The following is a 12,263-nucleotide window of genomic DNA, read 5'->3' as shown; positions in this document are numbered from 1 at the left end:
AGCTGGGGGTTTAAAGAATGAAAAGAATACACTTTTTAATGTCAATATCCAAAAGTACCTATCGTAGGAGGGTCCTCTGACTATCCCTGATGAACTACCCCTAGGCAATGGTGCAGGCAGTTTTGTTCCGTCACATCCGGGACCACTGGAGAAATATGCAATTACTTCAGGCAGTTCTGATATATATAATAAGAAAAAAGCATGTTCCTCCATCTGTCTATGCTTCCTCCAATCTTCAAATGCTTCTTTTCTGAACTGGTCAGTTCTGTGACAGTGTTACAATAGCGCATCAGTAGGTGGCCCTCCAGCTGTGATTGGGTTGACACCTTTTCAAATCAAAGATTAATTGCTGGGGGAGCTTTATGACGTTAAGGGAACAGTTCAGTCTTTATATATTACATTTTAGGCTAACTATATTCGAAACATTTTTTATTTTGCACAGCCTATCTATTTACCCAGTTTTTATTTTTACACTGAACAATTCCTTTAAGGGTGAGTCAGTGACATCAAAGGAAGGAGACACGGTTCAAGTAGGCAGAGTAATGGCGCAAATGGAAAAGCTTCTGAACAAAACCCTAAATGTTAAAAACAAAAAATGAAGAATGAGAATACAATAATTTTAAAAGTTAATTCTACTTTAACCACAAATTGCTGATCACTTTCCAAGAAGTTACCAGTAGGACCAGGAGCAGTGGTAATAAGCCTCTGTCTCTGGGCCTAGGAAACCTTCCTGCAGTTTCCAACAGCATACTACCTGGGGAGATCCAAAGAGAATAAGGATAGAACTACACAGGAGATTTTGATCAGATTTTGTGGGTCAGATTTTATCTGATCATGTCATGCAACACCACGCAACAGCACAAGCTTTTGTAGGATGCTACAAAATCTGATGCCCCTAGGCTAAAATGTAAAGTTGGATCAGATAAAGACGGATGGACTCTTTTTGTTCATGCGTTTAAATCAGACAGTCCACATATTTTAGGGTAGGGCTTAACAGACGATTTCCGTGCGATCCAACATGATATGCAAAAACGCAGGCGTCAGATCGCACAGAAATCATCTGTGAAGTCCTACCCTTAATGAGAAAAAAAGTTTATCCGGCACCATCCATTTTTATCTTGTCGGATGAAGACGCAGTACGCTTCACATGCCACATTATGACCCCACTCCCTTGTACCTGATCATAAATGTCAGTGACACAGTAACGTTGCAGTTGGTAGCTCGGGAGCTAGAGTCAAGAAGTCAAGCAGCTATACATGGCAGCTGCCAACCACTGTAGTACCTTTTATAGACAGTTACAATTGTGGGTTTTGTTCTTAAGGAGGGAGTCCTTTGCAGGGGCTTTATGATATTTATATAATTTCCTTGTGTTGTCAATAGCTGTCTTACATTACAATTCTCCAGGATTTAGAAGTAGGACTGCAGAAAATATTAACAGAAATCGATTTTTAATTACATTTACAAATGTATTTAAAACCACTGAAAATTTATATTGGGGAAAACTGCTAAGCTTCGTAGTTTAAACAAATACGTGCGGGGGGAAATGAAACAAACGAATCCCTTCCCTGTGTTTGCAATAACAAACAGTGTAAAAGTATTTACAGTGATATAATGCGTCCCAGACAACTGCTTTGTATCAATGTAGAAGAGCTGAAGGCACCCACATTAACTGCTCCATTGAGCTGGGGTTTTCTTTTCTGTTCCATGAATGAAGTCTGTTTAATACAATCCATTTCATTCAATCGACAAGGAAGCAGCTGAGTCATAATGTGATTAGAGCATAACATAGCAGTCAGATTCTTCAGGTAGAGAGAATTCCTGCACAGAAGGCACACATACCATAATTCCTGTTATACCACTTTAGCTTCAGTATCCCAACCCTGGCGTATACTCAAAAATGGATCTGCTTCACTGCTGCTTTAACTTAAAGGGGAAGGAAACCTAGTCGGCGCAAACCCCCCCTCCCGTTTGTTGCCCACCCTCCCTCCTCCCCCCTGGCCTACCCGTCCCGCTGGGCAAATGCCCCTAACTTGTTACCCTTCTGCGCAGGTCCAGTCCAGGGAGTTCACAGACGACATCTTCTTCCACGGGATCTTCTTCCTGCTTTGAACGGCGCATGCGCAGTAGGATCATTTTGCCGGTACGATCTACTGCACATGCGCGTACCTGCGAAATGATCCTACTGCGCATGCGCCAAAACGCCGTTCACAGCAGGAAGAAGATCGCGTGGAAGAAGATGTCGTCTGTGAACTCCCTGGACTGGACCTGCGCAGAAGGGTAAGTAACAAGTTAGGGGCATTTGCCCAGCGGGACGGGTAGGCCAGGGGGGAGGAGGGAGGGTGGGCAACAAACGGGTGGGGGGTTTGCGCCGACTAGGTTTCCTTCCCCTTTAAGCTGGAGCCAAGCCAACCCGTAAAACAACTGGGACCCACCATCAGCACCTTGAAACACAATGAGGGAGAATAGCTGGCCAGAGAAAATAAAAATGTAAAAATTTAGGATGTTAGATTGTCTTGCTCCGGTAATTCCAGTAATAAATGAGTCCCAAAATATTATTTGATTGTGCATTCCTGTTTGCCATTGCTTGCTTGTTTAAGATAAATAAAATATTTCTAGGCTAGGGCCCTCCACATAGGCCTTGGGAAGACAGTATCTGTGCCCACATGGCTACTGGCCTGCCGCTCATCTCCCTGGATACCTGATAATACAATCCCATCCCAGAGCAGTCACTTGCTCACTGTGCCTCTCCAGCTCATTCATTTCAGCATTTGTTTACCACTTAGTGCATTTAGCACTCTCTTTCTGAGACAGAGCTCCTTCTGTGTTGTGGCATCCTACACAGTAAATGTTTGTTCTCTTGCAGTATTGGTTGCACAATGAGGCACTGTAATGTGTGCAATCTGTTTATTCTATTGTCCCTCTGCCATCAAGGCAGGCAATGCCAATAAAGGCCTAAAATAATGTAAAAAATTACTTTTTACTTTCAGCTGAAGGTATAGGGTTTAGCATAAAATAATCGGGTTTTCCTTCTTCCAGTTGTTTTCAGATTTAAGACTTTTTCATTGCTTCCAATGTTGTTTTTATTTTATATTCCAAAATTGAAGTTTAAAGCTGAATGTTTGTCTCTGGTGTTTCAGTCTGGCACCTCAGTAATTCAGGTGCAGATTTTGAGCTGTTACAATTTGCTACAACTATTGTATCAATTATAACAGATGCCTTTAATGAAAGTCAGTGTATCAATTTAGAGCAGTTTGCAGAGAAGATGACCCCCTTCACAGAGCTGCTTTAGAAAGACATAAGAAGGTGACAAATGAGTCTTTAAATGGGTTGTTCATCTTTAAATTAACTTTTAGGGGCCGATTCACTAAGGGTCGAATATCGAGGGTTAAATAACCCTCGATATTCGACTAGGAATTAAACTACTTTGAATATTGAAGTCGAAGGATTTAGCGCAGATAGTTCGATCGAACGATCAAATGATAATTCCTTCAATCGAACGATAAAATCCTTCGAATTGAACGATTCAAAGGATTTTAATCCAACGATCGAAGGAATATCCTTCGATCAAAAAAAGTTAGCCAAGCCTATGGGGACCTTCCCCATAGGCTAACATTGACTTCGGTAGCTTTTAGATGGCGAACTAGGGGGTCGAAGTTTTTTTTAAAGAGAAAGTACTTCGACTATCGAATGGTCGAATAGTCGAACGATTTTTAGTTTGAATCCTTCGATTCGTAGTCGAAGGTCGAAGTAGCCCATTCGATGGTCGAAGTAGCCCAAAAAAAAACTTCGAAATTCGAAGTTTTTTACCTTCGAATCCTTCACTCGAAGTTAGTGAATCGGCCCCCAAGTATGATATAGAGAGTGATATTCTGAGATAATTTGCAATTGTATGTTATTTGTGGGTTTCGAGTTATTTAGCTTTTTATTCAGCAGCTCTCCAGTTTGCAATTTCATCAATACAGTTGCTAGGGTCCAAATTACAACCATTCATTGATTTGAATAAGAGCCTGGAATATAAAAAGGAGAGGGCCTGAATAAAAAGATAATGAAAATAGAAAGACTGAATAAAAAGTGGCAATAACACATTTGTAGCCATACAGAGCATTTGTTTTGAAATGAACAAGAAAAAGTGCTGGACAGTGAACAAACCATTAAAGTATTTTATTGCATACAAACAATATGCTATCTGTCCATGAGGATGAGGGGTAATCAGTATCAGTATCTCTTCTACACTTTATTTACACAACGTGCAAATCATCTGGTAACCAACACAAGTTTAAGCCATAGAAATATGATAAACAAGGATACAACTGCTGAGGTACTGGTGTAAATCTGATATAGAAATTTTACACTACAGACTTTTCAGCAACTGACAAGTGATGCAGTTAACATTATTCTTAATTATAAACCTTCAACAACTGAAAACTGATATGATATCGGCCTGTGGCCTTTGGATAACAGTAATTGCAATGGGGCTACTATTAGGTTGCTAGAAGGAAAGAAGCCCAAACTTGAGCTACAGTACAGAAAAGAAGTCTGAAGACGACTAACAGAAGGCATATTCTACCACATGAAAGGCATCTGCATAATGTCTCTTTAGAAAGACTGGGAAGTACTCATAGATACAGTATTTCAGCTCAAAGAAGATAAGGGAAAGACATTGTGGAGCTGATCTGAAGCTGCTGTCAGAAATGAAACTTTGACCATTATTATGCCACTCCTAACAGACTTCAGCCCATCAAGGGTTTTAGGATCAACCTCCCATAAAGATACAGAAAAATCAGATGGTTGTGGTGTTAAAATTTTAGGAGGTAAATCCTAGGTAGCACCAATTTAATTTCTGTATTCAGAGCCTCCTATAGGCTGCCAGTCCATTTAGGGGCTAGCAAATTATCAATCACAGTGCTTATTTTGCACCACCCACACAGGAACATATTTCATGCTTGTGTTGCTCCCCAACTCTTATTGCATCTAAATGTTGCCCATCGGTAAAAAAGGTTGGGGACCCCTTTTTTTTATAGTATTACTGTACTGGTTAAGAGTTGTAACTGCCATGTCTGTCTGATCCCAAAATAATCACATTACATACCCTCAAGATATTACATGTTACATCCCCATTTCTGGCTTCTTGCTGAGGAACTATAAGGAGGGCTACTTTAGATGAGAAGAAACTTTTGGCAGCTATAGAGAGGGGGACATGACCTGGGATGCACACAAAATTGTGTGTGAAACACAATTTTCATACACCGCAGATGACCCCCATTTTACCTTTTTCCAGAAAAAATTGTGTAAAATCCAGAAAATTGTAAAATCAGGGAAATGTATTATGCATAATACAAAAGTGGGAACACAGTTAAATGATGTAAAATGAGGGTATACTTTATAATCATAAAATAGAGATTACACTGTACTCACTATTTTACTCATCTGAGTGTACAAACACTGGATTATTTTTGCATCACAACACTATGACAAGCAAAGAGTGTGTGCATTTGGTTACCGCAGGCAAAACAGCCCAGACGTTTTAAAAATACACTTGCAATACATGGTTTGAATACAGCAGCTGTAAATATGATGTCTTTATAACTGTCCATTTGTTTCATAAAACTGGGGCTTAGCAAAAGATAATAATCACCCATGTGACAGGGTTTGTATCCTGCTGCTCAGGAAAGGATTACCAGAGGATGATGATAAGCTTTCTGGGAATTGTGGTTATCTGCCATTCTAACACTTCTTTATTTCTTTATAGAGTGCTACTAGTAACAGTGTGAGACCTGGATCTAGCAAGTTACCTTTGTAAAACCATCTCGTAATATGCCCAAAGGAAAAAGTCTAATTTAACCCTCATCATGAATACAAAGGTTACAAGATGTGTTCGTCTACATGTGTCATTTTTCTACAGATTAGAGGAAAGCAGTCGAGATGGTGGCACAGTGATCACATGAAAAGTTCCGTATTATAGGGTAAAATGTAAATGACAGTATTCACTGGGCATGCGTAACAAATTAGCACTCCTGGTGAATTTCACTTGTCTTTAAAGGAACATTATCTTTTTTTAGGATGTCCTTTCAAGTCCAGTTTGGCTAGCATTCAAAACCAGCTATGTGACACAGACCTGGCAAATCAGAGATGTAATTGGTTGGAATAAATAATGTTTGAATTATAATACATTGAATCGGTTGTGCACCAGAGACTTGACCATCAGCATCAGACACAGGGGCGTAACCATAGAGGAAGTAGACCCTGCGGTTGCAGGGGGGCCCAGGAGTGTAGGGGGCCCAGTGAGACCCTAATTAATTAGCAATTTTAATATATCTTGGTAAAATAGGCCAACTTATAAATATTTTGGGGCCCTAAATTGAATTTGCTATGGGGCCCAGTAACAACTAGTTACGTCACTGATCAGACACAGTGTTTTCTGACAGTAAATACTGACATATTGCAAACATAGCCTTAGTAAGATGAAGCAGATATTGTTTTATTTTATCTACAGTTTATATTGTTTCTAAATCATATAGGAAAAGGCAAAATCCATGACATGGTAATCTAGTACAGAGCTGGTGGACTGTGGTCCTTATACAGTAACAGGTTTCTTGCTCACATTCCTGTTTATTATCAACATATTTCAAATTTCCAATTGGAGTGGATTGTAAGAGCCCAGAGAAATTCTTACTCTGTGACTTCATTAGATACATTTTTAGAGCGCTACTTTTGCCAGTTTCGTAGATTAGTCACTGGCTGTATCTGCTGCTGCATTCCTTGCTGGGGCAAAAGAGAGAGCACTGTGGATAACTCCAAATTTGGTTCAGCCTACTATCAGACAACTGAGCATACAGTAGCTTGAGCATAAGAAATCTAGCAAATAGATAAAATTCACAGTAGCTAACACATTATGCTGTCATTATTAAAAATATGCAACTAAGTTATAATATCCCCCAAATGTCAAAATGCCAGCTTTGTACCAGGATAGCAAATTATACTAAGGGACCCAGCAAGAATTATGTCTATGTTGCCATAGGCTTATGCTGTTGGAGAATGGTGAGTTCCGGGCTGCAACAGATGGATTAAATGGAAAGTGCAATGAGCACAAGGCAAATGGAGCCTAAACTGACTACAACCCTGTCAGCTGTGTATGAAATATCAGATGCATCGTACAGCATCCAAGGGCCCCAGTGGTAGGTCCAAATTGCAAAGTTCAGATAAAAACTCCACAAAATACAAAAAAAGACAAATTGCTTTAGAATGCAATTTACTACGACTACAACATATTAAAAAGTAGTCTCAAGTTGCTCCTTTGAATAATGAATAGGATATTTAAAGGGCTTGTTCAGCTTTGAGTTAACTTTTAGTATGATGTACTGTGAACTGTAATGGTGCTTTTCAGGGTCCAAATTACCCTAGCAACCATGTATTTATTTGAATAAGATACCGGACTATGAATAGGAGAGGACCTGAATAGATATATTCTTAATAAAAAGTAGCCATAACAATAAATGTGTAGCCTTGCAGTGCATTTGATTTTAGGTGGGGGCAGTGACTCCCATTTGAAAGCTGAAAAGAGTTAAAAGAAGGCAAAAATTTAAAAAAGATAAAAAAAGTAATGAAGACCAATTGAAAAGTTGCTTAGAACTGGCTGTTCTTTAACATAAAAAAGTTAACTTATGGTGAACCATCCCTTTAAGGTAATAAAACTGCTGATTGGCTAAAAAATGTCATTTTCTCTATATAACAAGGATTCATTCTTAACCTGATGTACAAGCTGCCAGACAAACACTGCTGTTTTTTTTTGGAGCGCTTTCTTTCCACTCTGTGTTTCTTTACATTGAGCATTAATCATTGCTTTGTGTAGTGTGCTTGGAGCATTATTGTTTTTCTTGGTGTCTAAATAAATTGCCTAAATAAAAAAAGAAAAGTTGCTTATGATACTTGGTAGCTGCATTTGGGGATCTATACATACTAGCTGTGTATACAGTTCTTTATTCATGTGGGCCCCATTCATCCCTTCAAGTTTGTCCATGTTGCAATATTTAACTGTGTGTTGCAAGATCCATTCTTCCCGCTATTCTAACAAGATGCATTGACCTTGCTGATGAAAATGGCCCTACATGTTGCCAAATTAAATCAGTTTTATTTACAGGATGTAATACAACATGTGGAAACATTTCAAAGGAGGAAGGTGTATAACAGCAGACCTTTTTTTTTTGCAGTGTGTTTGCTATCAGATCTGCTGTGTTTGGCCATCTTCTGTCTGTTGCCTAAATACATTTTCACCCCGTCTGTTGTAGTCAGTGGAGTTTTTAATGAATATTCATGGTCTGGTCCCAAAAAGCATTTTGCATGGTGAGGATGGTGTAACTTCCAGCACCTCAATGTGTGCCATTGGCATGGAATTCGCTTGCCCCAAGTAAGAAGTGGTAGTGGTCGAAGGTTAAAAAGCAACTAATTAATGTACTTGCAAACTATTCCTCAGAGGAAGCTGGGAGGGGGCATTGGAACGCCCAGCATGAACATTGCAAGTGCAGAGAATGTGTATGGGCTTTATGTCTAGTAAGCCATAGCAACCAACACGTTTTACTTAGATTAGCATGTATGTAGATTTATTTATTTAGATTTAGATTGACTGCTAAAGCTATGCAAACTTTGCTACTGTAATTTTGATTATGGATGCACCGAATCCAGGATTCGGTTTGGGATTCGGCCAGGATTTGGCCTTTTTCAGCAGGATTCGGATTCGACCGAATCCTTCTGTCCGGCCGAACGGCAAATCAGGGGCGGGGAGGGAAATCATGTGACTTTTTGTCACAAAACAAGGAAGTAAAAAATGTTTTCCCAACCCCAATTTGCATATGCAAATTAGCATTCGAATTCGGTTCCGTATTCGGCCGAATCTTTGCAAAGGATTTAGGGGTTCGGCCGAATCCAATAGTGGATTTGGTGCATCCCTAATTTTGATACCCCAGACCTCTCTTCTTTACTTCTTCTTTTTTGCATGGATATTGAGTTGTACTTTATACTGAATATGAGCAATGTTGAATACATTTCAGCAACAGCAATTTGTTGTTGAGATATTGAGGCATATTTACTAAAGGGCGAAGTGACTAACGTTGGCGAAAATTCGCCAGCATGACGTCATTTCGGATCTTCGCTGATTTACTAACGGTCGCTGACGTAACTTTGCTAGCAAAGCAGATAGACTCTAGCGGTACTTCGCTCCCTAACGCCTGGCGATTTTGCGCTCTGGCGAATGGATGTAACTATGCAAATTCACTAATTTTACTGAACATTACTTCTTGCTACAGAGTTGCCGTCACCACCTCAGCCCAGGGAAGTGCAATAGAGTAGGAGTTCCTAAAAAAATAGTTGAAAAACGATAGCGTCTTTTTTTTGGGGGGTAACTGGCTTCCCCCCTACATTTCCTAACATATTGCACATATACACTAGGCTCATGTGTACTAAACTATACACTAGGCTCATGTGTAGGGCAATATAACTGTTTTTTTTTTTATTGCGGTTTCCCACGCATGTGTAGTGTAATGTATTTGCTGCAACATATATGTCCATTGAACTTTAACGTCCTGCCGTATGCAAATTAGGCAACACTAGCGCAGCTTTGCTTGGCGCAGTAACGCTAGCACATCTTCGCCAACGCTCGTCGCCCTGGATGCAACTTCGGATTTTAGTGAATTAGCGTTGTCCTGGCGAATCTACGCCTGGCAAAGTGTTGCGTTGTGAACGAAGCCGTCGCTGGCGAATTTTCTGTCTCTGTTTCATAATGTAGTAGACCTATTCTATTCAAATGGGAAAAAAACAGGATGATAATTGCAAAGAACACTGACATTTAATGTTTCCAGCTCAGTACAACATGGCCCTTCTTGAAGATCAGTTATATAGTTAATAAAGTACCCCCTAACTTATAATATGAGGATATTATAAGTTACTATAAAAAAGCACAAGGCTGAAGACCACAGTGACTTCTAATATCCTCATATTTTGCAACAGGTACTTTATTACAATACACAAGTTTCAGTGAGTCATGCGACAGAAAAGACATCACTTAGCTCCGATTATTACCAATTACATCACTAAGCACCATTTATAAGGATATAATTTGCAGGATAATTATGGCTCTTGTGTATTATTGGCAGATAAATTCATAACTCCAGTTTTCGGTTGATTGCAAGGAGTATATTGAGGCTTAAAATACGTGTGAATTGCGCACCTTGATTTACAATGTAAAAGAGATGTAGTCACTCATAGGCTGTTTCTATTGGTCATCAAATTTAGGACATTTTTTAAGCTTTCGAATACCCTCCCATGTGCTGCATTTTCAAGTAAAAGGTATATTTCTGAATAATTTTGGAAATATTTCATGATACTACGTTTTATTATCAGAAGCCAACTTACCTATCATTATATTATGTTTTAGGATTGAGACAGACCAGGACATAAAACCCAAACATAGACATGATTGAAACAAATCCTTTGTCTTAACCATCTCCCGTTGGCAAACCATTAGGCTTTAAAGTGAAAAAATTTGAAAATAAAATATTCGTGGACCTCTAATCACTTTTTTCGCAATTTACCTAAATTTTGTATTTTAAGTGGTATTGTAGATATTATCAGTTTTAGACCGTTTTATACTGCTAGCCAGGTTTGGCTCAGTAGATCTATTTAAAGGCCCTAAGTGTCAGCAACACTAAAAGCTGCTGAAGTTTTTCTTCATTTCAAAAGCCTATTTGGGTAAAATAATGAGAGTAGCACAGTTTTTTTTTTTTTTGTATTGTGAAACAGCAAGAGTCAAAATGTACATACTGAGAAAGTATAGACAGGTCGATAACGCATATGACACAGGCATCGAGTACCATCATAAGCAAATTACACAATGAACAAGCAGAGTGAGAGGAAATAACAGAAAAGAAAAAACATAATAGAACAACATAAAATAAAATAAAATGGATCGTACATGGTATACGGAAAGTTTCCCAGTGCATGAAGGAACAAAGTAAGGACTACAAACAGTCACGATAGCAAATAGACTAAATGCATAATTCACAAACATCTCTACTGGAGTTGTACAGAGTGCCAATCATCCCAAATTTGCGCACATTTAGTTCTAGCTTCCAGTGACCCCGCTGCCAGCCTCTCCATAGACTCTCTAGAATCTAGCTGTTTAAGCAGATGCTGAATGGTGGGAGTCTCTGATTGCTTCCAAGTTTGTGCTATCAAGTTAGCTGCAGCATTGAATACGTGAAACAAAAGCTTGCGGTTTAATCCAGCAAGATGTGGAGGGTAAAGTTGAAGAAGGGCCACTTGGGGCTGAAAAGGTAGCGAGTAGCACAGTTTTTTTATAGCACAAAGCCATGTGTGATTAGTAAACTCACACAGGGTTTCCTTAAATATTGCTCATGCAAGGCACATTCAGTCTTAAATGGCCCCCACTGCCTATGCACTTCCTCGATTCAGTTAGTCCTAGGGTTGCTGACTCTCAAGCTAAAATCCAGTCTTTTAAAAATATCTCAGAAACTGCTAAAAATAGAAAATGTAGATTGCACAAGTGCTCAGAGAAGCATCCAGAATACACTTCCATTGACCAAAAACCCAACACATTTCTGAGATTGTGTTTTTCATATTTTATATCTATAATGTACTCTGTGTGACACAAAAAAATGAAGTTCTCTGCATAACTACATAAATTATAATAAATTATAATAATACATTCTGTGCCTCTGCTCTTTATAAAATTGCATTCTTAGCATTGAGACATTATACTATCTAATTCCACATGAGTTTTGTATAAAACTGAACTAATATGCAATTTCAGACAGAAGTGGACCCACAGTCTCATAAGAATGTTTGTTGCAGCATGTGATATGCTACTCCTAATACTACTAAATTGACTTTTTTATTTATTTATTTTGCACTTGCAAGGAAGATGAATATTTGGCACCCACAATAAGGCTTACAATCTACACTCCACTAAACAAACACACACAAACACAGATAGTTTTACTCCTAAAGATAGCTACTAACTACCTACTATATAATGTAGCATCATAACATGAGCCAGTATCTATACATGCCTCTTATAGCAGACTACACAAAGAATGCATTTACTGCCCACTGGCCCTTTCACTGTGCCCCTTGTTCATGCTACCCATCATGGGCGAGACTGGAATTCTGTAGGAATGTGGTGGGTGACTGGAAGTGTTGCCTTTTGGTGAGAATTGTAAAAGTGAAACATTTAGAGCCTTGAAATTATAGAA

Source organism: Xenopus laevis, chromosome 4L (genome assembly GCF_017654675.1).
Source record: "Xenopus laevis strain J_2021 chromosome 4L, Xenopus_laevis_v10.1, whole genome shotgun sequence".
In the NCBI taxonomy this organism is placed as follows: Eukaryota; Metazoa; Chordata; class Amphibia; order Anura; family Pipidae; genus Xenopus; species Xenopus laevis.
The sequence above is the reverse complement of the archived record's forward strand: the minus strand, read 5'-3'. Positions refer to the sequence as shown.